The sequence below is a fragment of the Cupressus sempervirens genome, chromosome 7 (genome assembly GCF_028749045.1).
Source record: "Cupressus sempervirens isolate cs-2001-9-10 chromosome 7, ASM2874904v1, whole genome shotgun sequence".
NCBI classification, from domain to species: domain Eukaryota; kingdom Viridiplantae; phylum Streptophyta; class Pinopsida; order Cupressales; family Cupressaceae; genus Cupressus; species Cupressus sempervirens.
Window position 1 is genome coordinate 748,846,232 of NC_143124.1, and position 26,189 is coordinate 748,872,420.

At 33.4% G+C, this 26,189-nt stretch overlaps 1 protein-coding gene across 1 annotated transcript in view; it reads left to right on the forward strand.

Moving 5' to 3' along the window:
- The window catches only part of LOC149549432 (heavy metal-associated isoprenylated plant protein 8-like), a 178,540-nt gene that overhangs the window by 103,334 nt on the left and 49,017 nt on the right, over nucleotides 1-26,189 (forward strand). The window lies entirely within an intron of this gene.

Here is a 26,189-nt window from a genome sequence, read left to right on the forward strand (position 1 = left end):
GGGAGAGCAAGAATTAATTCTACCCTCTCTAGATCCATTTTAAACCCATTTCTTAACACAATATGGCTGAAGAGCATTCCTTCGTTAGTAGAAAATAAACACTTCTTGGGGTTTAGGGACACACCGTACTCTTTGCATATTTCAAATACCTATCTCAAATGATCAAAATGATCTGTTGCATGCTTTGAAAAGATAGTTATATAATCCAAATACACTATCACAAATTTTTCCAATACACCCTTGAGGGCCATATCCATTGCCTTCTAAAATGTGGCACTTGCATTGGTTAGTCAAAAAGGCATCTTACAATAGGCATAGGTGCCCCACTTAGTAGAGAAAGCAATCATATATCTATCAGATTCTTGAACTAACACCTGATTATAACCTAAAAAACCATGAAAGAAAGAAAATCTTTCTAAACCACTAACCTTGGATAGGACTTGTTCCATGGATCGAAAGGGATGATGATCTTTAAGAGAAGACCTATTAAGGTCTTTGAAGTCTACACATAGTCTAATCTAACGCATAGTACATAGCCTCAATCCACCAAAACCTTCTTCAGTGCCTAGTAGCACCCAACCCATTGCAAGATGCCAAGCAAGGTTACTAGCCTCTACCCAATTCTGACCTCTATCTCTTCAAGTGGACTCCAATTCTCCAAGGTCTTACCCTCTCCCTAGGGCTCTTAGAAAACTTGGGTCAAAATAAGACTTTAGGGATGCTAGCCCTCAACTAGGCCAAATAGGGAAAATTAGACAAAATGAATTCAAGGGTTCAAACAAAAACTTGTTTTGTCATGCTTAGTCCTAACCCACTAGGATCCATCCACTTTCAAGGTTCCAACATCATGAAAAGACCTATTTCCCAAATCTAGGCCAAGAAATCCTAGTAGTTCTATTTTTAGTTTTTCAAGGTTAACTCCCAAACTACCCAAACAATGTGGCAAAAAAAACACCTTTCAAGATACCCTTTTCCAGGCTCTTGAAGATTCCTAAGTCTCATGGGCTGACCCTACTCTGGCATACCCAAACACCAACTAGGTTTACAGACCTAATAGGCTTAATTAGGCTAGCTTTCAAAAGAAAATGTCAAGTTCATAAAATAAAAAAAACCCCTTGGGACTCTTCCTCACCATGCCAACACTCCATTCCACCCGTCAGCTGGGTCATTACAACAAGTTTGGGAGTTTTACACCAATTCTTCTTCAAAACTGGGCTAAATACATGAGGATGTTCAACCTAGGGCTTGCAAGAAAAAATAGCAAACCAAATTTTCTACCTTTGAAACTCTACCATATGTAAGAATACATGCCTAAATTTCTTTCCTCCAAATGGCATCAAGATCCCACCATTAGGTTGCAAGTTAGAGGGCCATAAGTGCAACTTAGTCAATTTACTGGTTTAACCAGGCAACCCTCAGTAAAATGGCAATATCTCACACAAATAAATAGATAAAACCCTCAAACCAAATTAAATTGAAATATACTTCAAATAACTATCTAAATCTATCAACTTTTCACATGTTCCAATATGTACATGTTCATACAATAGCAAAAAATAGGAAAAATGACAGAAAATTAGGTTTTTATTGCTCCAAAAGAACTCAAATCTATACAACCATCTCCCCCTCAGGAATGTATAGTCATATCATACATATATGCTTCAATTCCAATGGTTATAACCATATTCCGAATGGTGGTTGCAATGTTCACTTGGTTTTTTAACAAAATTGCAAAGTTGTCAGCATTTTTGCAATTTTGCTTGACAACTTTTGCAATTTTTTTACAATTTTTGACATCTTACCTCCTAGACATATAAAACTTAACCCAATGATCCTAAGGACCTTTAGAACCTTCTAAGAAACATAAAAATCCTTTTTTCCCTGGAAAATCACCTATTTTTCTCATTTTTGACCTCTTGGTCCAATTTGGCACTCTAGCTTATAATGGTACCTAGAGTCCAATTGACCTTACATCTTGGGTCTTATTACATCATTTTCAACCATATTCCTAATCTACAATTAGGATCCCTATACATTTTCCTTGGTTCCCTCCACCATAATATCTGCAAGTGTTCTTCCTAATAGGAACAAGGTTAGCCACCCATGAGGAGTGCTTGATAGGGAAAATAATGTTGGCCTCTATGAGCCTTGATAATTCTTTTCTCATTAATGGTTCAATCTTAGGGTTAACTGGTCTCTACTTCTGCCTATAAGTCTTAGAATTATCATCTAAATCTATGGTGCAATGAGATAATTTTGGGTTGAAACCCTTTAATTCTTCATATGTCCAAGCAATAACATCATTGAATTATTGACATAATTTAATGAAGATCTCTTGTTCAATATTAGTGCATACCTTTGCAAAGTTGAGATTTCTTCCATCAGCAATAGTGACAAGCATATGATCATCTTTTCTTGCAGTCAGATTTGAACCCTTGGCCTTTGTTTGATCATTAGAGTTCAAAATGCCCTCCAAGGTGACTAGACGTTTAGGTAACTTGTTGGAATTCAGGTTCAAAATTTGGTCTTCACACTGAATTTGGAGCTTTGACTAATTTTTAGCAGAGAACTCTACTTCATTTTGCAAGAAATTGACAATTTGCGCATAAGAGTAAAAAACTTGCTGATTTGTGCAATTATTAGGAACAACAGGGCTTATAAAAACTTTGATATGTTGCTTCCTTTCATCAACAACCTGCTCTAGTATATCATAAGAAGCACAAATTGTTGCAAGTCTTTTAGCATGTTTATTTTCTCTCCTAGGGATACTCTGGATATTGAATGCTTGGAAGTCCTCAAGTAAATCCCAAACTCTATACTTGTATGATTTGAGAAGGTTGTTCTTTGTAATATTCTGGCTTCTTGCTTGATTAACGACCAACTCATTGTCCCCAAATACCTTCAAGGACTTGATTCCTCTCCTTTGTGCAAGTTGGAGACTTTGGATTAGAGCTTCATACTTTTCTATATTATTGGTGCAGCTAAATTGGGGCTTATAAGAGAAATAGTATTTCTCCAATTTAGGGAAAATGAGCATGACACCAACCCTTGAGCCATTTTTCTTTCTTGAGCCATCAAAGAACGTGCTCCACAATCCATCAATATCTTCTTTATCTTTTATGAGATTAGGAATGGGAGCATCCTTTTCTGATATGCAATCGGTGCCAAGGCCTATCTCTAGAGCTTCTTGTACTGGATCAAACTAATAAGCAGTGACCCACTCATCCAAAAGAAAGTCAAGCACCACTACCAGAGAAGTAGTAGGTTAATGTGCTATGTCTTCATCCTCTTCTTCAAAAATGGTGCAATTTATAATTATGGGACTAGGGGTGTAGGCTTCCATATGATTGAGGGCCAAATGTTATGCTCTTATGGAAGCTTTTGTTCCATATCTTGTTCTAAAAAATATGTAATACCAATCAGATGAAATATAATCACCTATTTCTACAATAAGGTTTCTAGAAAGATGGATGGAAAATTGTGGTATGATCTCAGCTATTGATATATCTTGTATTACTATACAACCAGGGTAGGCATGCAATGCCATTTGTACAGTTTTGAAGACTCCTATGGTCTTGACAGAGCTTCCATCTAATTGGAGCACATCTCTAACCATTAGATCATATTTGATACCTATGAGGTCAGCTACACATTTAAGCATTATAGAGCTACTAGCCCTTGAATCTATCATACAATTATGGGCTAATTTATCTCCTATGATTAAAGAGACATAGAAAGGAGGAGGCCTAATTTTCTTACTCATTTCTTCTTCTTTCATTAGCTGCATCAAGCTTGTTGCATTCTCCTCTCTTCGTGGTTGATCTTTCATTTCTATTCTCTCTAGCTCCTATAGCAGTGGCTTCTTCTATGATGGTATAGTAGCAACAACATCCCATATAGAGATATTGACAATAGTCTTTTTCATTTGATCTACCACACTGAAAGGGGGGGCACCAGTTGCTTTGATTGAGGATTTAGGAACTGTATGGATTGGTGGCTAAATTTGAGAAGTCTAAGATTCAATAGACTTCTGCTTGCTCATATCTTGTCTCTGCTAAGGATAACACCAGATTGTGTAATTATTACTAGCACATGAGGAGTGTATCTAAAGTTGAAGCTTGATTTGGTGGAGGAATGACATCCTCATTAGCTCTTCTCTTACTTTTGGTGTTGTGAGCCATGACATTATGACTAACATAGTAGTGTTCCTTTGAATGATGATTCATGAAAGAAAAATCACCTTGCCATTGTAGATGAGAAGCAATAATATTCTCACATTTTTCATTTTTTGAAAGATGGTACTTTTCCTAAATCAACAACGAGAAACATGCATAATCGTATTAGGAAACTTGCAACACGTTACTCCATTTTAGGAGATACACTTTATAAATGCTCTTACGAAGGATTGTTATTAAGATGTCTAAACATAACTAAAATTTTAGTAGCTTTGGGAGAAGCTCATTCTGGTTCTTGTGGAGGGCATTTTGGTGGAAAATCTCTAGTTAATAAATTACTTAGAATGAGATATTATTGGAAAACGATGGAACAAGATTATTTTATGTTTGTTAAGAAATGTCCTCAATGTCAACAACATAGTAATTTGATTCATGCTCTTGCTCGTGAGCTTCACAATCAAGTTTCTCCATGGCCTTTTAGTATTTGGAGTTTTGATCTTATTGGAAAAATATTACCACCTTCTTCTCAAGGACATACTTACATTCTAACTGCTATGGATTATTTCAAAAAGTGGGTTGAAGTTATTCCTCTTTGTTCAACAATTGCGGATGTTACTTATGATTTCATCCTTAATAACATCATAACAAGATTTGGTATACCTTCAACAATAGTTTTGGATAGCAGTATTTCTTTCAAAAACAAAGAAGTCATGAAATTCTTGGAGAAGTATTGAATTCAACATAAATTTTCAACTCCTTATTATCCTCAATATAATGGTCAAGCTGAACCATCAAATAAAATTATTGAATAGATTTTACAAAAAATAGTCAACAAGCATGCGAAAGATTGGCATACTCAATTGACATATGCTTTATGGGCTTATAGGACAAGTTTTCGTACTACCACGGGTACTTCTCCTTACAATCTTGTTTATGGTATTGTTGATATTATGCCTTTGAAATTAGAATACCTTCTTTGTGTGTTTCATTTCATGGGATAATTTACAAAATGCCTTTTGAGAACAACATTTACAAGAGCTAGAAATTTTAGATGAACAATGAATACATGCATTAGAACATATAAAATCTTATCATAAATATATACAAAAGCAATATAATCATAAGGTAATTGAATGAAATTTTTTGATTGGTGATTTAGTTTTATATGAAAATCAATGAAATGTGAATGCTTTACCTAGTGAAAAGGAAAGTTTAGCCCTAATTGGCTTGGACCTTTTGTTATTATTGAAGACTTTGGTTCAGGTGCTTATAAACTTGCTGATATGGATGGTGTTTCTTTTAAGGAACCTATTAATATTATGTATCTTAAATGTTATTATCCTTAATTTTATTCTTTCTTTCTACATTTATATATTCCTTATAAACATTGTTTTATGGTTTATGTAGTTTTAGAAAAATTACATATTGAATATATTTATGCATCTCCTTTCTTTCTATTAAGTTTTGCTGAAATCTGATTGAAAAGATCATTGTTGAAAGAGATTATTGAAAGAGGGAGATTGTTGAAGAAGATTATGTGTTTTAATTATTGTTTTTTCACTTATGTCAAACTTGCTATTTGTTGGTAAGACAACTGTCAAAAATCATGCTACATTGCTGATGAACATGATCATGAAGTGGTATATGTTGCAATGAAGGACAAATTTGATGAAGATGAGGCAATTTCACTTTGCACTTGTGACTTGTGTAAACAAAAATGATAGATCGATCATTGACAGTGGATGCTCACATCACATGACTGGAGACAAAAGTAAGTTCATTACCTTGACCATTTATGATGGAAATAGTGTAAGATTTGGTAATGATGCACCATGCTTGATAAAATTAAAAGACTCTATCAAACTCATAGACAAGATTTCATGTGACAATGCTTACTATGTTAAAGGATTAAATTATAACTTACTGAGTGTGTCACAATTGAATAATTTGGGATACAAGGTTGAATTTGAAAACAAGATTGCTAAGATATATGATACTAATGGAAAGCTGATTGGAAAAGGTGATCAAACTAGAAGTAATCTATTCTATCTTGATATAGAGGATGCTACTCGTCTTATTGTAAAATCTGATGATGTATGGCTTTGGCACAAGATGTTATGTCATGTTAATTTTGATAACTTGGTTAGTATTAGTAACATGAAGAAAGTTAGAGGTTTGCCTAAGTTGAAGAAACTTAATAATGTAGTATGCAACCATTGTAAACTAGGTAAAATTACAAAGTCAAGTTTTAAGAGAAAAACTTATACCTCTAAAGAAATACTAGAGATTGTTCATACTGACTTGTGTGGACCAATTGATGTGCAAAGCTACAAAGTAGATAAGCACATAATGTTATTTTTTGATGATTATTCTAGAATGATTATAGTCATGTTTTTGAAACAAAAATATGATGCTTTTCAAATGTTTAAGTGTTACTTAATAAGAGTTGAGAAGGAAACAAGTAAAAGTCTGAAATTCTTGAGATCAAATAGAGGAGGAGAATTCACATCAAATGAGTTTGAGATGTTTTGTAATGATCTAGAGGAATCAAAAGACATACATCTACACCTATATCCCCTCCACAAAATGGAATTGTTGAAAGGAGAAATAGGTCTATAATGGACTAGGCCAAAACACTCATGATGGAAAAGAATGTTGCTCTAAAATACTAGAGAGAAGTTGTAAGTACAATTATATATACCCTGAACAATGTGCAAGTCATGAAAGGTACTCATTCAACACCTTTTGAACTATGGTATGGATATCCACCTAATATAAAATACTTTAAGGTATTTGGAAGTAAATGCTATATTCTTAACGATGTTTGGAATGGAATGCTCAATGTAAAAAGTGAAGAAGGTATATTCCTTAGATACTTCATAAGAAGCAAAGCTTGTAAGTGTTTGAATATTGACACTAACAAAATTGTGGAAAGTACAAATGTGACTTTTGATGAATATACAGAAGTACATGAGGCTGAACCTATGAAAGAACTAGAAGAATACAAATCATTTGTATACTTTTATGAAGGTATGCCTACTGAAGAAGATGTTACAAATCAAGTTGGAAATCAACAACAAGTTTTAGTGACTATCGAGTCACACCCTATGAATGCTGAGTTACATTCAGGAATTGAGCTATATTCAGATGTCAAGTTGCAAAATGAAGAAAATGCACATTCTGATTTTGAGGCCAGTATGCATGAAATAAATGCTAAAATACCTGAAAGAAATGAACATATAAATTATGAAACAGAAGGATAAAATGAAGAAACAAGACTTGAGCCAAGATTGTCTAAACATGTCAAAAGATATCATCCTGCTGATCAAATAATTGGAAACAAAGATGCTAGGAAAATAACAAGAAATAGATTGGGAAGTGAATCATTGTTTGTTAAGCATGAAGGAGCCCAAATCAATAAAAGATGCAATAGAAGATGATGACTAGTACAAGGCCTTGGAAGAAGAGATTGAACAAATAGAGAAGAACAATACATGGAGTCTAGTTCCTAGACCAGAAGACAAGAATGTGATTGGTACCAAGTGGGTATTTAGAAATAAGCTAGATGAGAATGGTGAAGTCACAAGGAACAAAGCAAGATTAGTTTGCAAAGGATATGCACAGAACGAAGGAATTGACTATGAAGAGACATTTTACCCTATTGCATATTAGGAGTAAGAAATCTGCCTGCTTATGCTGTATACAAAGGATTCAGAGTTTATTAGATGGATTTTAAATCTATATTTTTGAATGGCATACTAGAAGAGGAAGTTTACATAGAACAACCAGAAGGATTTTTTGATAAAGACAATAAGAATATGGTATGTAGACTACACAAAGCCCTATATGGATTGAAGCAAGCATCAAGAGCTTGGTATGAAAGACTTCATACTGATCTTGTGAAGATTGGATTTAAAAGGACTAATGATAACAACAATCTGTACATGAAGACAGAGAAAGGAAAAGATATTTTTTTATCTAAAATATTTGTTGATGATATCATATTTGGAGGACAAGATGCTTTATGTAAGGACTTTGCAAATCAAATGAAGCAAGAATTTGAAATGTCCATGTTTGAAGAGATCAAATTTTTTGTACGATTGCAAGTATATCAGATGAAGTATGGTATATACACCACTCAGTCAAAGTATGCCAAAGAGATATTGAAGACATTTGGACTAGAGGATTCCAAACTAGTAAGTACACCTATGGTGATAGGACACAAGCTATCAAAGAATGATGATTTAGTTGAGGTAAATCAAACATTATACAGATCCATGATTGACAAATTATAGTATGTAGTACATAGCAGACCTAATATTGCATTATCTATAAGGATAGTTGAAAGATTCTCTGCAAATCCTAGGGAGAATCACTTAATGGCAGTAAAAATAATAATGAGATATTCGAAAGGAACAGAAGAGTTTGGTCTATACTACAAGAAGAATGAAAGGTTTGATTTAAGAGCTTACACTAATGCTGACTAGGCTAGAAACATTGATGACAGAAAGAGCACTAGTGGAGGAGAATTCTTCTTAGGAAAAAGACTAATTACATGGACTAGTAAGAAATAATGTTGTATCTCACAATCTACTACTGAAGCTGAAAATGTTACTATTGCTATAAATTGCACAAACATTGTATGGATCAAACAACTACTCAAAGGGATGAAGGAAGAAATCACAAAACCAATGATACTTTATTGTGATAATACAAATGAAATCAATATATCAAAGAATCTAGTGATGCACACAAATACAAAGAACATTGCAATCAAGTATCATTATGTAAGAGAAATAGTTCAAGACAAAGAGGTGAAGATGGAATATGTTAACACAAAGGAGCAAATTGTTGATATCTTCACAAAAGCATTACCTAAGGATTCTTATGAGTATTTAAGAGGTAAATTAGGGTTGATACCCCTATCAAAGGCTATCTAAGAAAAAAGAGGACAACCCTACATCAAACAAGCTGACTACCAACTGTTACAAATTGATGAAAAAGGTTTTACTTTAGGAATTTCCTAAAGTAATCAAAAGAACTAAAATTTCAAAATAGTCACAAGAAAGGTGACAAAGGGAGAAGACCAAAGGAATTGGAAAAGCCTATATTTGCATGTTTAAGATGAAAAGATGATAAATATTTGGCATTGTTGTCAAAGAGGGAGAAATAGAAGAAACTGATCAAAAGCTAAGATGGAGAAATGAGCATGAGAAAAAAAACACATTAGATTGATCATCATCAGAGGTAGATTCCAAAGAAAATAAGCCAGAAAGTATATTAAAGAAAGACATCAAGAATCGAGTTAGAACATAGAGGGAGACATTGATTAGAGAGCCAAGAAGATCATGCTGATCAATCTAGTATAAAGGAAAGAGGGAGAAATCTTAATCTACCTAGTAAGAGGGAGTAACAAGAAAGAAACTCAGAGGGAGTCATAAGAAGATGTTTTGTAACCTAATCAAAAGATGGAAGTTACTGATAGAGGGAGAAGAAATTTTGCTAACAAGTTTTCTTTTTGGTATTGTCTTACTGTTTTAATCTAGTTAGTTTGGTTGAACAAAGTGTTTACCATTTAGGTGACATGGTTGATCAATTTGGTTTGCCATCAGTACCAAAGAGGGAGATTGTTGAAATTTGATTGAAAAGATCATTGCTAAACGAAATTATTGAAAGAGAGAGATTGTTGAAGAAGATTATGTGTTTCAATCATTGTTTTGTCACTAATGTCAAACCTATTATTTTCCGGTAAGACAACTACTTATAAGATTCAAGTACTATCACTTGGTTGATTGATGGAGAGGATTTGATCAATAAGATGTAACAATAGCACCTAGAGGAAAGGTTGTGTTATGATTATGAAATGAAGTACAAGGATTAGTTAAGATAGTGATAACATGATGTATTGCTAATCTACTTAAGGTTACAAAGGTTGGCTACACTTAGAAATTTTAGAAGAACAAGTTACACAAAGTCTATCTGCCAAGCTTGACCGAGTGAATAGCAGGTCCTAAGAAAAGTTAGTACAAGTTGAGCAAAAAATTAGTTGGAGCCAAGTAAAAGAAAATTCTAGTGTATGCCAAGTAAAATAGTTGATGCCGAGCAACACAATATGTGTCAAGCATCAGTAAAATTTTAGTTGATGCTGAGTGATCTCATAGTTGATATTGAGAAACACAATATGTGCTAAGCATTAGAAGGTTGATAATGCCAAGCTATTGCATTATGATAAAGATCAAAGATTCATCAAATCTAAGCCAACAATTTTTTTTTCTTGAAACTTGTGAACCATGAGGAAGATATGGATGATGAGCTGGTGGCACAAAAATTGATATAAACCATTTCTAGGTGAATTCAAATGGATTCTAGGAGAAGTTTCTAGAAGAAAAAGATACAAGATATGGGGTAGTTACATTATATCCTACCTAATCCATCTAAACCCTAAAATGGATGATGGAAAATGTAAAAGTATATTAATTTCCTATTTATAGGAATGTCTAGTTATGAAGTAAAGTGTAAGAGGTCATAGAGCAAAGAGTTGGATGCAAGAACCTAAGGGAGAAAAGGTTTTGCTTCATCAAGTGAACTAAAAGGGAACTGCATTGGTATACTGAGCAAGAAGGCTTAAGAAGATTATATGCTTGAAGGGTGAACAAGCTATTAGTACTAAGGCCAAGCAAATTGAGGACTAATCAGAGATTTGTAATCTACAAGAAAAGGTGTAAGTTGTATCAGATCAAAGCTCTACTGTTACTCTCTAACAATTGTAGTAGTCTAGGGTAAATCCTTTGGATTAAGGTTGACCTAAAAATCATTAGTAAATCCTTTAATAGGGTGTCATTCCAAGTGAATGGCCTAAATTCCTCTAACAAGGCTCACTTTTAATAGGGCGATTGAAATCCCTTAACTGGGTCACATTTAACAGTGTGTATTGTAACATTTAATAGGGTTGGCCTTTCATAGGACATCACTTTAGAAGATTGAAAAAGGAGTTGCATGTTACTGGTGGTTTTTCCCAACTTGGGTTTCCACATTAAATCATTGTTTCAAGTGTGTTGATGAATCTGTTATGTTTCATACTTTACATTTCTACAATTTGATTTGATAGTAACCTACAAGTTTTGAGTAATTACATATTCATATGGATGTATACATGAATATGAATGTTTTATGGGTTCACTACTCTGAGAAGAGTTTTATTTGTGCATCTAGACCTTGAATAACTGATTCACCCCCCCTCTTAGTTATTTTAAAGAATTCCAACAATTTTTATATCAAACATAGAAATAAATAGTAAACAAAGTTTTTCATTCATCACAAAGTGATTTAAGTTCTAATACATATGTGACCAATAGCCCTATCTATCACTACACCTATTACTATGCTCTAATGGCTGATGGTTGCCAGATCTCTCTAGCCTATAATACGAAGTATTAGATCTGTGAGTCCATGTGTGACTCCCGAATATGCTCATACCATGTGAGGACTCCTGGGTACTTTGTAGCTCAGCTATCAATTTCTCCTCCCCTTCCCTACATATCCTTAACTCTCACTAGACAATTGCAAAGATATCAACATACCTTCCTGGATCTTTGTAGCCAAGAGAGGACTCTCACTCGCTCACTAGTAGTTGGTAGGATATCCATGTATCCTTTAGAACTCCAGATACAAAACTCCTCCACTCCACTACACTAGCCATAGAATAAAGGTTACATTTATCAATTTCATACTTTTCCAAATCAAATTACATATTTAATAATATTTTATATTTAATACCTAGGTCTCCCTCTTGGATTTCACTGAAAGGTCTAGATGGTGGGGGCATGGAGTGACTATTCTCTTGATGCTTTTTATATCTAGGCCTCACCGGTGGTGTCTCTGTGTGGGCATGTGGGGGCTGTTAGGATCTCAGTGGTGATATGTGATAAATGTGTACATCTGCAACAATATCATTAGCTAGGGACATCCCCTCTACTCTCTCCTCTACTCTCTCCTCCTCCATGGGCTTTCCCTTAGAGATGTGCTCCTTCTTATCTCTAATGTCCTCATCGTCCTCTATTCTACCATCATCTTACTGTGTCCTCTCTAAAGCACCTATATCACATACATGATAATCCTTAGGGAAGATTAGATAGGACTCCTATAGACTCTAGTACATGATGTAATCTTAGCTCATGCCTAAGTAGGTAACTATTGTAAAAAAAGTTTGCACCCTCATCCAAAGCTTTTACCTAAGGAAAACCTTATGAAACATGGAAACAATCTCCAAGGTGTGGGACTTGAGCTCTGAGGTTGAATCTCTGGAGAAGGCCAACTTCCTTTTCTATCAAGGTGCACCTAACTAAACTTGGAGAGGAAAAGGGAGAAGGAATGCATAGAAAGAAAATCTACCTACTCTAACCTAAGGGGTGATGCACCAAAATAGTATGTGGATCTACTTCTTTTCCAATGAATGCACTAAAACTTAATAGATTTCTCAAAATATACCATTATCTTCACCTTTTTGATATCTATATTGTTATAAGCCAAAGATAACTCAATTAGAGAAGGAATATAATGGATTTACTTAATCTAATCAGCCATCAAGTATGAGCATAATTATATGATATTTTGATTGTCAAACATATTCAGCAAGTGAGGCTATAGGGGTATACACACACTTGGCTGACAGAGAATGGACACAGTAGAGAAAATCTCTATTGGGCATAAGCCAAATTACAAAAAATCTCTAAAAATTGGAAAAGAGAGAACCCCAAAGAAAACAACAAAACCTACTTTTATAGTTCAAGTATAACTTCTGATTGCTTCACAATTTCAATCATGCATTTAAGACTATCAGAGGATAATTGGATGAAATCTACGAGATAGATTGGGTCTGATACACTTTTAGAGTCATGATAGTCATCAACCCTAATTAAAAGAACCCTAACTTTGATATGAAATGACACCCTTAATGCATAGCTAGGTAGATGGATAACCAGGTGATGAGTACATGCCTCTTTTGTATTTACTAGGTATGGAAAATGCTGATAGCAATTTGCAAACAATCAAGAAATTTGATTCGCAGTTAAAGAGTTATTTCATCTTTTCTAATAGCATGCCAAATCAAATGTATCAGCAAGTCAATTATATTCAATGCTCACCCTATACCTTTCTTATGATTTTATTGGTCAAATACCCCTTTTCTTTCTAGCTTAGATAAGTGAAACATCTTATCAGGTCAACCTAGGTCTTACAATCCTACAATTGTCAATGTACCTTATGGTCAAGGAAACTCTTAATAATATCTACAATCTTACAATCATCAATTTATCGTAACATCGGGCTCCCTTTAAAGTTTCTTTACAATCTTACAATTTCCACGATGATATGACAAACCTTTGTCTTCATACCCTCAAAAAACCTCTATAGCTACACCTACAACTTTACGAAAACCATATACCATAAGATCACAACCCTTCCTTATCACCTACCATGACCATCCACCTCTATGATGTTATGATAATTGTATATTGTAACATTGGTAGCCTTGATAATTGACTCCACGATCTTACACTGGATTGTAAGATCGTAGCATGAAACATAGTTGTATTATTGTAGCTTTAAATTTCACCCTTTGCGATTTGAAGAATGAGGGCTCACTGGGGACACGTGGCCATTTGTCACTTGCCCACAATGTTTAAAGTCCTCACAATTCCATGATGTGGGGAAGCACTGATCGTCGATCTATGAAAGATCGACGATTGTGGAAGATCTTCGTTATTACAATGCTTGTCCCATTGATATTTTGGGCCCACATACTACCTAGCATCCAACATGAAAAAATGTCCCCCTTTTTAGCAAATCAACATGAAGCAACTAGAATGAAATGCACCTCAACATGACCTGGCACCCTTTAGAACAAATGACCCCACATGTCCATTTATCAAAAAGTCACTTTCTCGCATTGTCAGAAAGTCTAACAAAATGAAAAATGCAAGAAAGCAATGACCAATCAAGATTCCAACGAACACCAACATGCCAACCCAGTCAAAAGATGGCCTACACACAAGAAAAAAGACCCATAAATCCACATGGCAAAAAGTCACTTTCCTGCATCAGACAATATTCTAACAAGAAATGAAATGTGAGAAAGCGATGGCTAATGAAAATCCATCTGTATGGCAATGCACATCTACCACCTTAGCTAGAAATAGGGCACCCCACAAACAAGAAACAAGGTCCCACCTTGGATGCATGTTACATCATCACTTTCGTGCATTGCATAAAGGATTTGCATCTTCAAAATGTAGGAAAGTGAGAGTCCTAGATCACCTAAGATCTGATAGTGGGACAAGTTACGAGGTTGGAGAGATAATTTTAGGAATATTGAAGGTTTATTTCCTATTTTCATTGGCATTTGAATATTTAAATGTTGGGAAATGACCATTGCATGGGCTGTAGCATTTGAATACATTTTATTTTTTTGGCAAGAGAGAGCTTTGTGGCCAACAGTAATATTTGGGGGTGCCTATATATCTTCTATATCATCAACATCCCTATCCTCTATATCTACTGCCGATGATTGGCATATGGAATTGAGTCTTTGATAATACCTTGTTGGATGTACATAGTGAGGTACTGCTCTAGGGACTTCCTGTACTAGCTTGAATTGTCTCATCACCTTATCATAGTAGTATGACACCACTATATGATTTAGATGACTCTCTAGAAACTTTTGCCAGTATGAGTATCTCATCTAGAATTATGTATTAGGCCACTCTGTCATCCAAAAATAGGGCCTCCATATCACATCTACACTAAGAATATAGTCTAGAGATACTCTCTAGAACAAGATATCTCCAAACTACCAAGCATTCTTTAGTGGATAAGCAAAAACTCTAGTTGTGCTCACATCTACCATCATTGGGATACCCTATGGACGTGTACATGTAAAGTTCTCAAACAACCAAATTTGTAGAAGAGTGCATATAGACAAGCTCTCTCTCTAATATGCCACTAATTGACACAACTCATGGTATAGCTAAGCTAGGATGTTGTGACCTCATGAAAATATAGTCCTCTTAGTCCCCATCCTCTATATAATGTGAGTAAGCAATGTCAAAAATATGGTATCCTTCAAGTTGGGTAACACAACCAAGGAAACTATACCAAGCATCACTCTCTATATCAGAGGAGTAGGGCCTGCTAGTATGGATGATAGAAGGACATGATTTGATAAGGTCCACATTTATGGAACATGTCCCAGGTAGTACTCCTTATCTATAAGGATCTCCTCATCAACCCATTGGGTTTTATGTCTGATGGTCTCACCTTAGACTAGAAGCTGTAGGATCTTGTAAACATCCTCTAATGTAACAACGATCTCTCTTGAGGGAAGATGAAATGAGCATGTACCCTCATCCCACCTCTCTATAAGAGCTGATAGTATGGCTCCATGTAGTCTAATCTATGGTAGGACTACTACCAAGTATAGCCCTACATCTCTAAGCAGCTGTATATCCTCCCCATCAAGCTCAGATAATCTCTCTTTGATGGTAATAAGGAACTCTCCAAAGGGATGCCCTTGGAGATGACCCATGTCCTCTAAGAAAGGATGAATATTATATTAGTATTCTATGTTATCAAAGCTATAAACTAAACTTGACTAGGTCAAGGTCAACCTTACTAGGTCAAGGTTGACCTTATTGGGTCAAGGTCAACCTTTCTAGGTTAAGGTCGACCTTGTTGGGTCAAGGATGACCTCATTCTAGAATGAGTGTAAATCTAATAGGCTATGTTGACATTTCTAGGACAAGGTTGACTTTTAAGGGTCAAGGTCAACCTTGCCTATAGAAATCACATATTTGGAAAGTACAGAATCAAAACAACAACAAACTTACCTCAAGAAGTGGTTGTCTAATAGCTAGGCACTGTCACAATGGCTCCATGTGTGCCGCTCGAAGGTCTTCTCTCCTTATCATCTTGCTTCCTTGTTTCAAATCTATAAAAGGGTAAGAATGAGTAATTATGGTTTTCTTTTCATTATTTATAGTAAAAAATAGGGTTCTTTTAGGGTTTACTCATGGTAAACTTAGATTCTTATTGTCTCATGCATTTAGATAGACATTCACTCTTTTCATCATAACTTGAGCCTGGTAGCTCTATTTTCAGCGCCTTTAGTGGCATTGGAAATGCGATTCAGATACCTAACTCCTTGAATCAATTTAGGAATATTTTGGGTTCTTCTAGTTGGTTTAATAAAGATCTTTTCAACAAACTGTATATTCAGTGCTTAGAGTTATCCTTATCACCTTGTTTCACCCTTCGGAAGTAGAAAGCTGAAATAGGGGGGCATAAGGGGCTTTATGCACTTCTCAACTATCAATTAGTAAGCTTTAGGTGGTTTATGGATTTTCATTAACCTTGTGTGTTGCAAGTTCCAACATTTTTTTGTGGGATCTCTACATCGATGACTTGGCTATATTCTTTTTATTTAATGATATTTTCTTACTTTAGCTTGCATATTCATGTAGTGTCATATCTAAGATAAAGTGGGGGCTAAATGTATCATCTTAAAATGGAATCACTTCCATATTGGTAGATTTAGCACCCTATTTTAGTACATTTATCATGATATATTTGCATTTAGGATGCATTCTACACTTGATTCCTTCATTGTGGATATCAAGCATTCTTATACCTTTGTGGACATCTATTTTGGAGAATGAAAGATTCAATATTCCTTGATCTATCATTATCAATATTCAAGCATTCAAAAATACAATCATGGGGTAGCAATTCTAGATTATGACTTTGGTAGAAATAATTTAGCCTTGGAGGCTTGGTATGCTTTCTTATCTTATTCAGGTCTATGCATTGCTTTCTCATACATATACATATATATTCATACTAGGGTTTCAATCTAGTAGATTAGATCTTGGCATTACACATTCAATACACACACACACACACATTCCATTATATCCGGCTATTCATGGAGGTGGAAATCACCAAAATGGGGGTTTGATTAAGGCAAAATCCTATATAGTTACCCCAAAACCATATTTTTAGATATATGCATGTGTTGTTTTCAAGATTAGAGTGTAGATTTGAATACCCTTTTCAGAAAACTTTTGAGATCCATGAACAAAATTTTCATTAAAGCAGAAAAGGTCAAGGTTGAATTTTCGAGGCACAATTGTACCCCAGGGTACAATTTTACCCCGCCAACAAGGTCAAGCTTGACATCCTTCAAACAAACAAAATATTTCTAGGTTTTCTTTGTTTTGACATTCCCAATCCAAAACGAGTTGCAAAATTTCCAAAACTATGCACATGCATCAAAAAATAGGTTTTTTCATATTGGTTCCATTTTAAGGTATGTATCTTATCCTGTCAAATTTCAAGTACCTTCTATTTACTTATTTCATATCAAAAAATTACTAAACAAATAAATAAATAGTGGTGAATATGCTACACATTGTTATAGATCTATTTTTACTCTATTCAGTCTTGTTTTACAATTTAATGATGTGCGGCTATGGCACAAAAGATTATGTCATGTAAATTTTGACAACTTGGTTAGTATCAGTAAGATGAAAAGAGTCAGAGGTTTTTCAAAACTGAACAAACCTGATAATGTGATTTGTAAACAATGTTAGTTAGGAAAGATGGCAAAGTCTAGTTTTAAGAGTAAGACTCATACTTCAAAATAAATTTTGGAATTGGTTCATGCTGATCTATGTGGACCAATTGATGTGCAAAGCTACAAAAGTGGAAAGTATTTTATTTTATTTGTTGATGATTACTCAAGAATGATGACAATTATGTTTTTGAGAGAAAAATATGATGCTTTTCAAATGTTTAAGTGGTATCTGGAAAAGGTTGAAAAGGAAACTGGTAAAAGATTGAAATGTCTAAGATTTGATAGAGGTGGAGAGTTTACATCAAATGAATTCAATAACTTCTGCAATGATAGAGGAATCAAGAGACAAACTTTTGCACCTAGGACCCCTCCAAAAAATGGGATAGTTGAAAGGAGGAAAAAATTTGTGATGGATTGTGCTAAAACACTGATGATGGAGAAGAATGTTGCTTTAAAATACTAGATAGAAGCTGCTAGTACAACTGTCTATACCTTGAACTGAGTACAAGTCAAGAAAGGTACAAATTTTACACCTTATGAATTATGGTATGGATACTCACCCAATTTAAAATATTTTAAGGTATTTAGAAGCAAGTGTTACATTCTTAAGGACACCAAAAATGGTAAACTTGATGCTAAAAGTGAAGACGGTATATTCCTAGGTTATTCCACAAGAAGTGAAGCTTATAAATGTTTAAATACTAACACTAAAAAAATTGTGGAAAGTGAAAATGTAAAATTTGACAAATATATAAAAATACATGAAGATGAACAAAAGAAGGAACCTAAGAATTACAAAACCTTTATGTACTACTATGAAAGTATGCTTGCTAATGTTGATGATACTATGGTTGCTAATCAACAAGAATCAATGTTTGTTGAGTCACATACAATGGATGTCGAGTTGAATTCAAGAGCTAAGTTATAATTAGAAGTTGAGGTACATTATGATGTTGAGATCAATTTACAAGAGAGGAATGTTGAGTTACCTGACAGAGAAGTACATAGTGAACTTGAGATTAAACTTCATGAATGACCTATTATTGAAAGAAGAACATAGCCAATATTATCAAAATATGTCAAAAGACATCATCTTGCTAAAAAAATCATTGGAGAAAAAGAGGTTGGACCAATGACAAGGAATAGATTGAGGAATTAGACATGTTTGTTAAACATACATGAACCTAAATTAGTGAAGTATGCATTAGAGAATGAAGACTAGATTCAAACCATGAAAGAAGAAATTGATCAGATTGAGAAGAACAAAACATGGACATTAGTACCTAGACCAGAGAACAAGAATGTTATTAGAACCAAGTAGGTGTACATAAAAAATTTGGATGAGAATGGTGAAGTAACAAGGAATAAGGCAAGGTTAGTTTGCAAAGGATATGTACAAGGAGAGGGAATTTACTATAGAGAGACATTTTCCCCAATTGCAAGATTGGAAGGAGTAAGAACTTTGCTTTCTTATTATGTCTATAAAGGATTCAAAGTTTATCAAATGGATGTTAAGTCAACATTTCTAAATGATATACTAGAAGAGGAGGTTTACATTGAACAACCTGAAGGATTTTTTGATCCAAACAATAAAAATATGGTGTCTAGATTGCACAAAGCTTTATATGGTTTAAAGCAAGCTCCCAGAGAATGGTATGAAAGATTACATAACTATCTTGGGAAGATTGATTTTGAGAAGACTGATGACAACATCAATCTATACTTGAAGACAAAAGGAGGTAAATGAATTTTACTAGCTGAAATATTTGTTGACGATATCATATTTGGAGGACAAAATGCATTGCATAAGACATTTGCAAATGAAATGAAGAAAAAAATTGAGATGTCAATGTTTGGAGAAATAAAGTTCTTTGTTGGATTACAAGTTTAGCAAATGAAATATGGTATTTACATCACTCAATTCAAGCATGTAAAAGAAATCTTGAAAACCTTTGGTATGCATGATATAAGATTGGTTAGTACTCCTATGTTGATAGGACATAAACTATCCAAAACTGATGATTATGTTGAAGTAAATCAAACATTGTATAGGTCTATGATTGGAAAATTGCAATATGTAGTTCATAGTAGACCTGATATTGCACTAGCTATTGGGATTGTTGCAAGATCTTTTGCAAATCCTAGGAGAATCACTTAATGGCTATTATAAGGATTATGAGATACTTGAAAGGTAGAAAAAACTATGGTCTATACTAAAAGAAAAATGACAAGTTTGAATTGAGAGTCTATACAAATGTTGATTGGGATGGAAACATTGATGAAAAAAAAAGTACAAATGGAGGAGCATTTTTCTTAGGAAAAAGATTGGTTACCTGGACTAGCAAGAAACGTAATTGTATTTCACAATCTACTGTTGAAGCTGAATATGTGGTTGCTGCAATGTATTGCACAAATGTAGTGTGGATCAAACAATTACTCAAAGGAATGAAGGAAGAAATCACTAAATCTGTGGTCATTTACTGTGACAATACAAGTGCTATAAACATATCTAAAAATCATGTGATGTATACAAAGACAAAGCACATTGCAGTCAAGTATCATTACTTGATAGAGTTGGTTCAAGATAAAGAAGTGAGACTAGAATATGTGAATACAAAGGAACAAATAGCTGATATATTCACAAAGGCTTTACCTAAGGATGCACATGAATATCTTAGAGGTAAAATATGGGTGATACCCTTATCCAAAACTACTTAAGAAGAAAGAGTAGTGCCCTACATCAACTGAGTTGAGTGACATGTTTTACAACTTGATGCAGTGGATCTTACTCTAGGAACTGCCTGAAGTAAGGGAGAAGTTGAAACATAAGATTTATAGTCACATGCAAGGTGATAGAGGGAGAACCTAAATTGTTGATATCTGCATGACAAGATAACAATTCTTTGGCATTATTGTGAAAGAGGGAGAATTTACTAAGAATGTATTGAAGGAGAATATACATAGAGAGATTAGAGAGAGGAAGAAGAAGACTTACGCTAAATATCTGAAGAAGAAGAGAGATTGTAGCCTATATACAAAAGAAGGACACATATTGATAGAGGGAGATATTACAATACAAGGTATTAAGTTTCTTTTTGGTATTGTTGTTGGTATTGGTTTTCCATTAATTCCAAAGAGGGAGATTGTTGAAGAATATTGTTGAAGTATAGAAATGAGGAAGATTGATGAAACCTATCATAGAATAATCTTTATTTTTTCACTAATGTCAAACCAACTACTTGCTGGTGAGACAATTTCTAATTTTGTTTTGAATGCTATCATTTGATTGATTGATGAAGATGATTTGAAAAGAAAGGATAACAATAGTACCTAGAGAAAGGTTGAGTTATATGGTGTATAAAAGAATTACTAAGACCAAGTAAGACCTTGATGATATATTGTATTATTTATCTACTTAAGGCTATAATGAAAGGATACTTGAGATAAGACAAGAAGAAGGCTAAGAAAATAAACGTGTCTACCAAGCTTGACTGAGCAAATAGTGGAACTCGAGCAAGTTAGTGCAAGCCGAGCAGAAATGTAGTTGAAGCCAATTGAAATTTGAAATTCAGTGTGTGCCGAGCAATAGTTAAACTTAGTGTATGCCAACAAACCTAGTGTTGACCGAGCATCAGGAAATAGTGCTGAGCAAACATCATGTTATTGTTGAGTGCCAGTAAAATGAGTTTGATCAAAGATTTGACAAATTTGAGCTAATAGAGTTGATTTATTGAATTGTGTGAAGCATGTGGAAGATAAGTATGATGAGATGGTGGCATAGAATTCAAGATAAATCATTTGAAGATGAATTTGAAGAGTATTCTAAGAGAAGTTTCTAGAAGAGAACAAATGGAAAAGAGTGTAGATTTGATGAATTTGACGTAACCCTAAGATGGATGATTGTGGTTAAGCAACAAAAGATCTAAATTCTCTATTTAAGGAGATAACGGACTAGAAGCAAAGTGTCATAGTGTGAACTAGAGAGAGACAAGGAATCTTGAGATGTTGCTTCATTTGGTGGCCAAAGGGATGAATTTGCAATTGGAATACTAAGCAAGAAGGCTTGAAGGGTGACCAAACTATTAGAGATGAAGGATATTGAATGCCAAGTAGAAAAGAGGACTAAATAAGAGATCTATAATCTACAAGTGAGTTTTTTTGTTATCAAATCAAGTCCTACTGCTACTTTCTAACAATTGTATCAATCTGCATAAATCCTTTGGATTAATGTTGACCTAATAGTCATGAGTAAATCCTTTAATAGGGTGACATTCTAACAGAATGTTCTTAAGTCCTCTAATAAGGCTCACTCCTAACAGGATGATTGAAATCCTTTAATCAAGGTCACATTTAACAGTGTGCATTGCAATCTTTAACAAGTTTGGCTCCTTATAGAGCTCACTTCATAAGAGTGAAAATTGGTAGCATGTTATTGGTGGTTTTTCCCAAATTGGGTTTCCAAGTAAAATCCTTGTGTCAAATTGTGTGAATGATTTTGTGGTATTTCATGTTTACATTTTTGCAAAGTTTATTTTACCTAAGACAAAATATACTATGGTTTGAGACATTGGATGATCAATGCACACACCAGTATTTGTTAAGTACTAAATTTTTTATCTATACATTTGGACCTTGGATAATTGATTCACCCCTCCTCTTAGTTATTCTAAAGCATTCCAATGTGTTATACAAAAGTAACCCTTCCTATTAGGCATGAATGAATGACAATTGACTCATCATCGAAAGTGGGCATGACCCAGGAGGGATTTTCTATGGAAGTGGTTGTTGTTGGATGATGTCAACAACATTGACTTCACATGGCTCTACAAGTTCAATGACATTATCATCTCCAAGAGATTCCTCATGGAGGGGCTTGAAGATCTTTTTGATTGAAGCCTTCAAATCATATTCCCTGTTCCTTGTTCCCTATTCTATTAAAGCATGTTCTAGCTTCTCAGTTCCCTATTTAATCAAACTGTGCCCTTAGGGAAACAAATGTTTTAAGAAATCATTTTTTTATATAAAAACTATTAGTAGTTACTTCAGATTGGGCCTTGTCCTTGCATATAAATTACGAAATAGTAAAATCAGGTTGATTTAATCAAATATTTTAAACACCTATATTATGAATATGTACAATATTGAATATAATTAATGAAAATAATAGTTTTTGGCTTCTCAATTCATTATTCTTATAAATGTGTGAATTGTTGTTCACTTTTTTTTTTAAAAGTAAATATTTGGTTTCAAGCTCAACTATAATTGTTATAGAATGATGAATCATGATTTTCTCAAATGCACTTATAAAATGTTACTCTATGACTCTGTTATGGTAGATGAATGCATGGTCGAGGTAGTGCCACCCAGTTCTAATTATATACTAATTCTTATTAATTATTCTAGTTAATAGTAATAATAATTTAAATAAATTATAATTTAGTTTTAAAAATTAAATATCTAAATAAATAGTTTTTTTAAAGATAAAGTTATAATGCATCATGTAATTTAAATTGGATAAATTATATTGATTTAAAAATAAAAAGTTCAAATTATAACTTATATAAAAATGTTTATATAAAATATTGAATATTAATTGAAATTTATTACTTCTTATTTTCAAATCTAAATTTATTTAAATATCATCATAATTTTGTAATCATATTTTGAATAATATTTTTAATTAACTAAAAATGATATGATTATTAAATTGCATTACCATTATCAAAAAAATATTGATTATAATTGTATAAATATTATATGTATCAAGCAATTATAATTTTCAATTTTCAAATTTTCATTTATTTTTCATGTTTAATTTTATCCTAATCCAAATTGAAATTGTTCAAAGTTTAAACTCTATTATACCCTCAAATGAAAATCTTACTTAAAAAAAGGTTTAGATATGACATTTAAACAAAAGTTTTAAAGTAGTGAAATTTAGTATATTAATATAACTTAATTTTCATTTGGGCAATAACATCATCATTTATCAAGAAATAATTTGTATGTAGTATATTTTAACTAAATGTGTGCATTTAAGTACTAGTTAATATAGTAAATTTGAGAAAAAACTTAATGCATTATGCAACAATTTGACAATTTAATATTTGTTATGCGAAAGGTTTAAGGAATTGATTTGGTAAATTGAATAAAAGATAGATAAATGACCACAACTCTATTTTAGGCTTGATTTTAAAAGTTGTAACTTAAATTCTAGTTCTTCCCAAAAGTAAGACATGTGTCCCAAATTCACTCAAGAGTCAATGCGATAATTGCATGTAATCTTTCTTACATCTGATTGTTGATTAAAAGAAAGATCAATGACCCGAGATGAATTCAAGTTGATTTGGGAAATGCTTTCCCTTGTGCCTAGATTCATCTAGAATCTTGACACATGTCCTCTCATTGACAATTTCTTGATTAAGTGTCACTTAAACATTGCAAATTGTATGTTAACTATATTAGTAACTTATCATGAAAGGAATTGATTTGGCTCTGTTTCGGGCATAATAATTAATTTTAAAATTTATAACATAAATTTTATTTCTTCCCCAAATTAGGACACATGTCATCATGTCCCAAATTCAGTGACAAGTGATGAAATTGATAGTTGTAGGTATACTCTTAGTCTTTTTTATTCTGCATTGTATATTGAAAGAAAGATCGATGACCCGATATGATTTTCAGGTCAGATTTGGGGAATGTTATCATTCTTGGCTAGAGTCATTTAGAATTGTGACATGTGTTATGTCTTAGGATTGCATTAAGTTTATTTCTTCCCCAAATTAGGACTTGTGTCATTGTGTCCCAAATTTAGTGACAAGTGATGCATTTAACAATTGTAAGTGTACTCTTAGTCTTTGTTATTATACATCATACATTGAAAGAAAGATTGACAATTTGATGACTTTTGGGTCTGATATGAGGAATGTTATCATTGTTGGTTAGAGTCATTTAGAATAATTACATGTATCATGTGATACCTTTCATGATTCTAGATGACTCTAGCCAACATCGATAACATTCCCAAAGTCGATCTAAAAATCATATTAGACCGTTGATTTTTAAGTTCACTTTTTATTATTTAATTGTTTAAAGAATTGTAGTTGTACCAATGTAGTATGTAATTAATAATTATGTACATTATTGTTACCATTAGTAATGTTAGAAATGCAGTAGTTTTAACTCACATGTACATTGTACAAACTACCACACTTTAAACCATTAATAATTATTAATTACTAACATTTTAACTTTTAATTTTTATAGACTATGAAGTTTTTGAGAGTTGGAGATTGTAGGATTTTTAACTTTTTAAAAACTGTGACTGAATTCTAATTTTTGTTTTAAAGACTAAAACTTGAGGATCACAAGAGAGTACTTGCTACCTAAGTATCTACTAGCACTAGTCCAATGCCCATGCACCTCACATTCAAATTTGAATAACTGAATCTTGATTCTGGGTATTTAAAAATTTCAAAAGAAAATTGGAGTGCACTTGTAGCAGTAGAAGTCTAAGGCCTATAATTTGTAAATTAGGGGTTGAAGTTTGTGTAATACCAGTAGCACACAAGGAAAAAATAAAGTAAAAAGCCTCTAGTATGAGGGTAGGCCAAAAGAAAGACATAATAGAACTCAGGGGCACTATGCTAAACCCCAAGTTTTAGCAATGAATATCATGATTTTTTTAATCCTATTACCCATGGAGCTATGGGAATCATGGGAATTAGACATTCATTATTTAATAAGTGGAAAGATCCACATAAGGGGAGAAAACATCTTAGATTTAAGAAAAGTATTAGTGCACATACAAATAAACTAGTTGTGTTAGTTAGTGAATTAGAAAACTTGGTAGTACCCAAAGTATTCCCTTGTCCAAAAATTGTAATGCTATGTGCTCAAAATTATGATGAACATAGAAAGGAAATTGTAAACCAAAATACACAGGAGGAAATTTTATCCATAACAAAGAGTGAATTTCACACTCTGTTAGACCTAGGGTTTAAAGAAGATAGCTTTAACAAGCGCACTAAGTTGGATAAACTAGCACATGCTTATGACAATCTAGAAATAGGTTTTCAAGATTCCTATATTATGGGTTTAATAAGCTCATAGTCATCTACTAATAATACTAGTGTTATTGTTATACTAGAGATAATTTCATAAGCATCCTTATAAATTTGATATTTTTGTGCCATGGGTTCATAATACTATTTCATTATTAACATCTTGTCTAAGACTAGGCAGTCAAGGAAGTGGGTGCCAATGTTCTTGAAATGATTTATAATATCCATTGTTGAAGTGACTCAATTGACAAGGTAGAAGTAAGATATAATTTTGTTCAGCACATTATTGAATCTATGTAAGGACAATTACTATTGATTAAA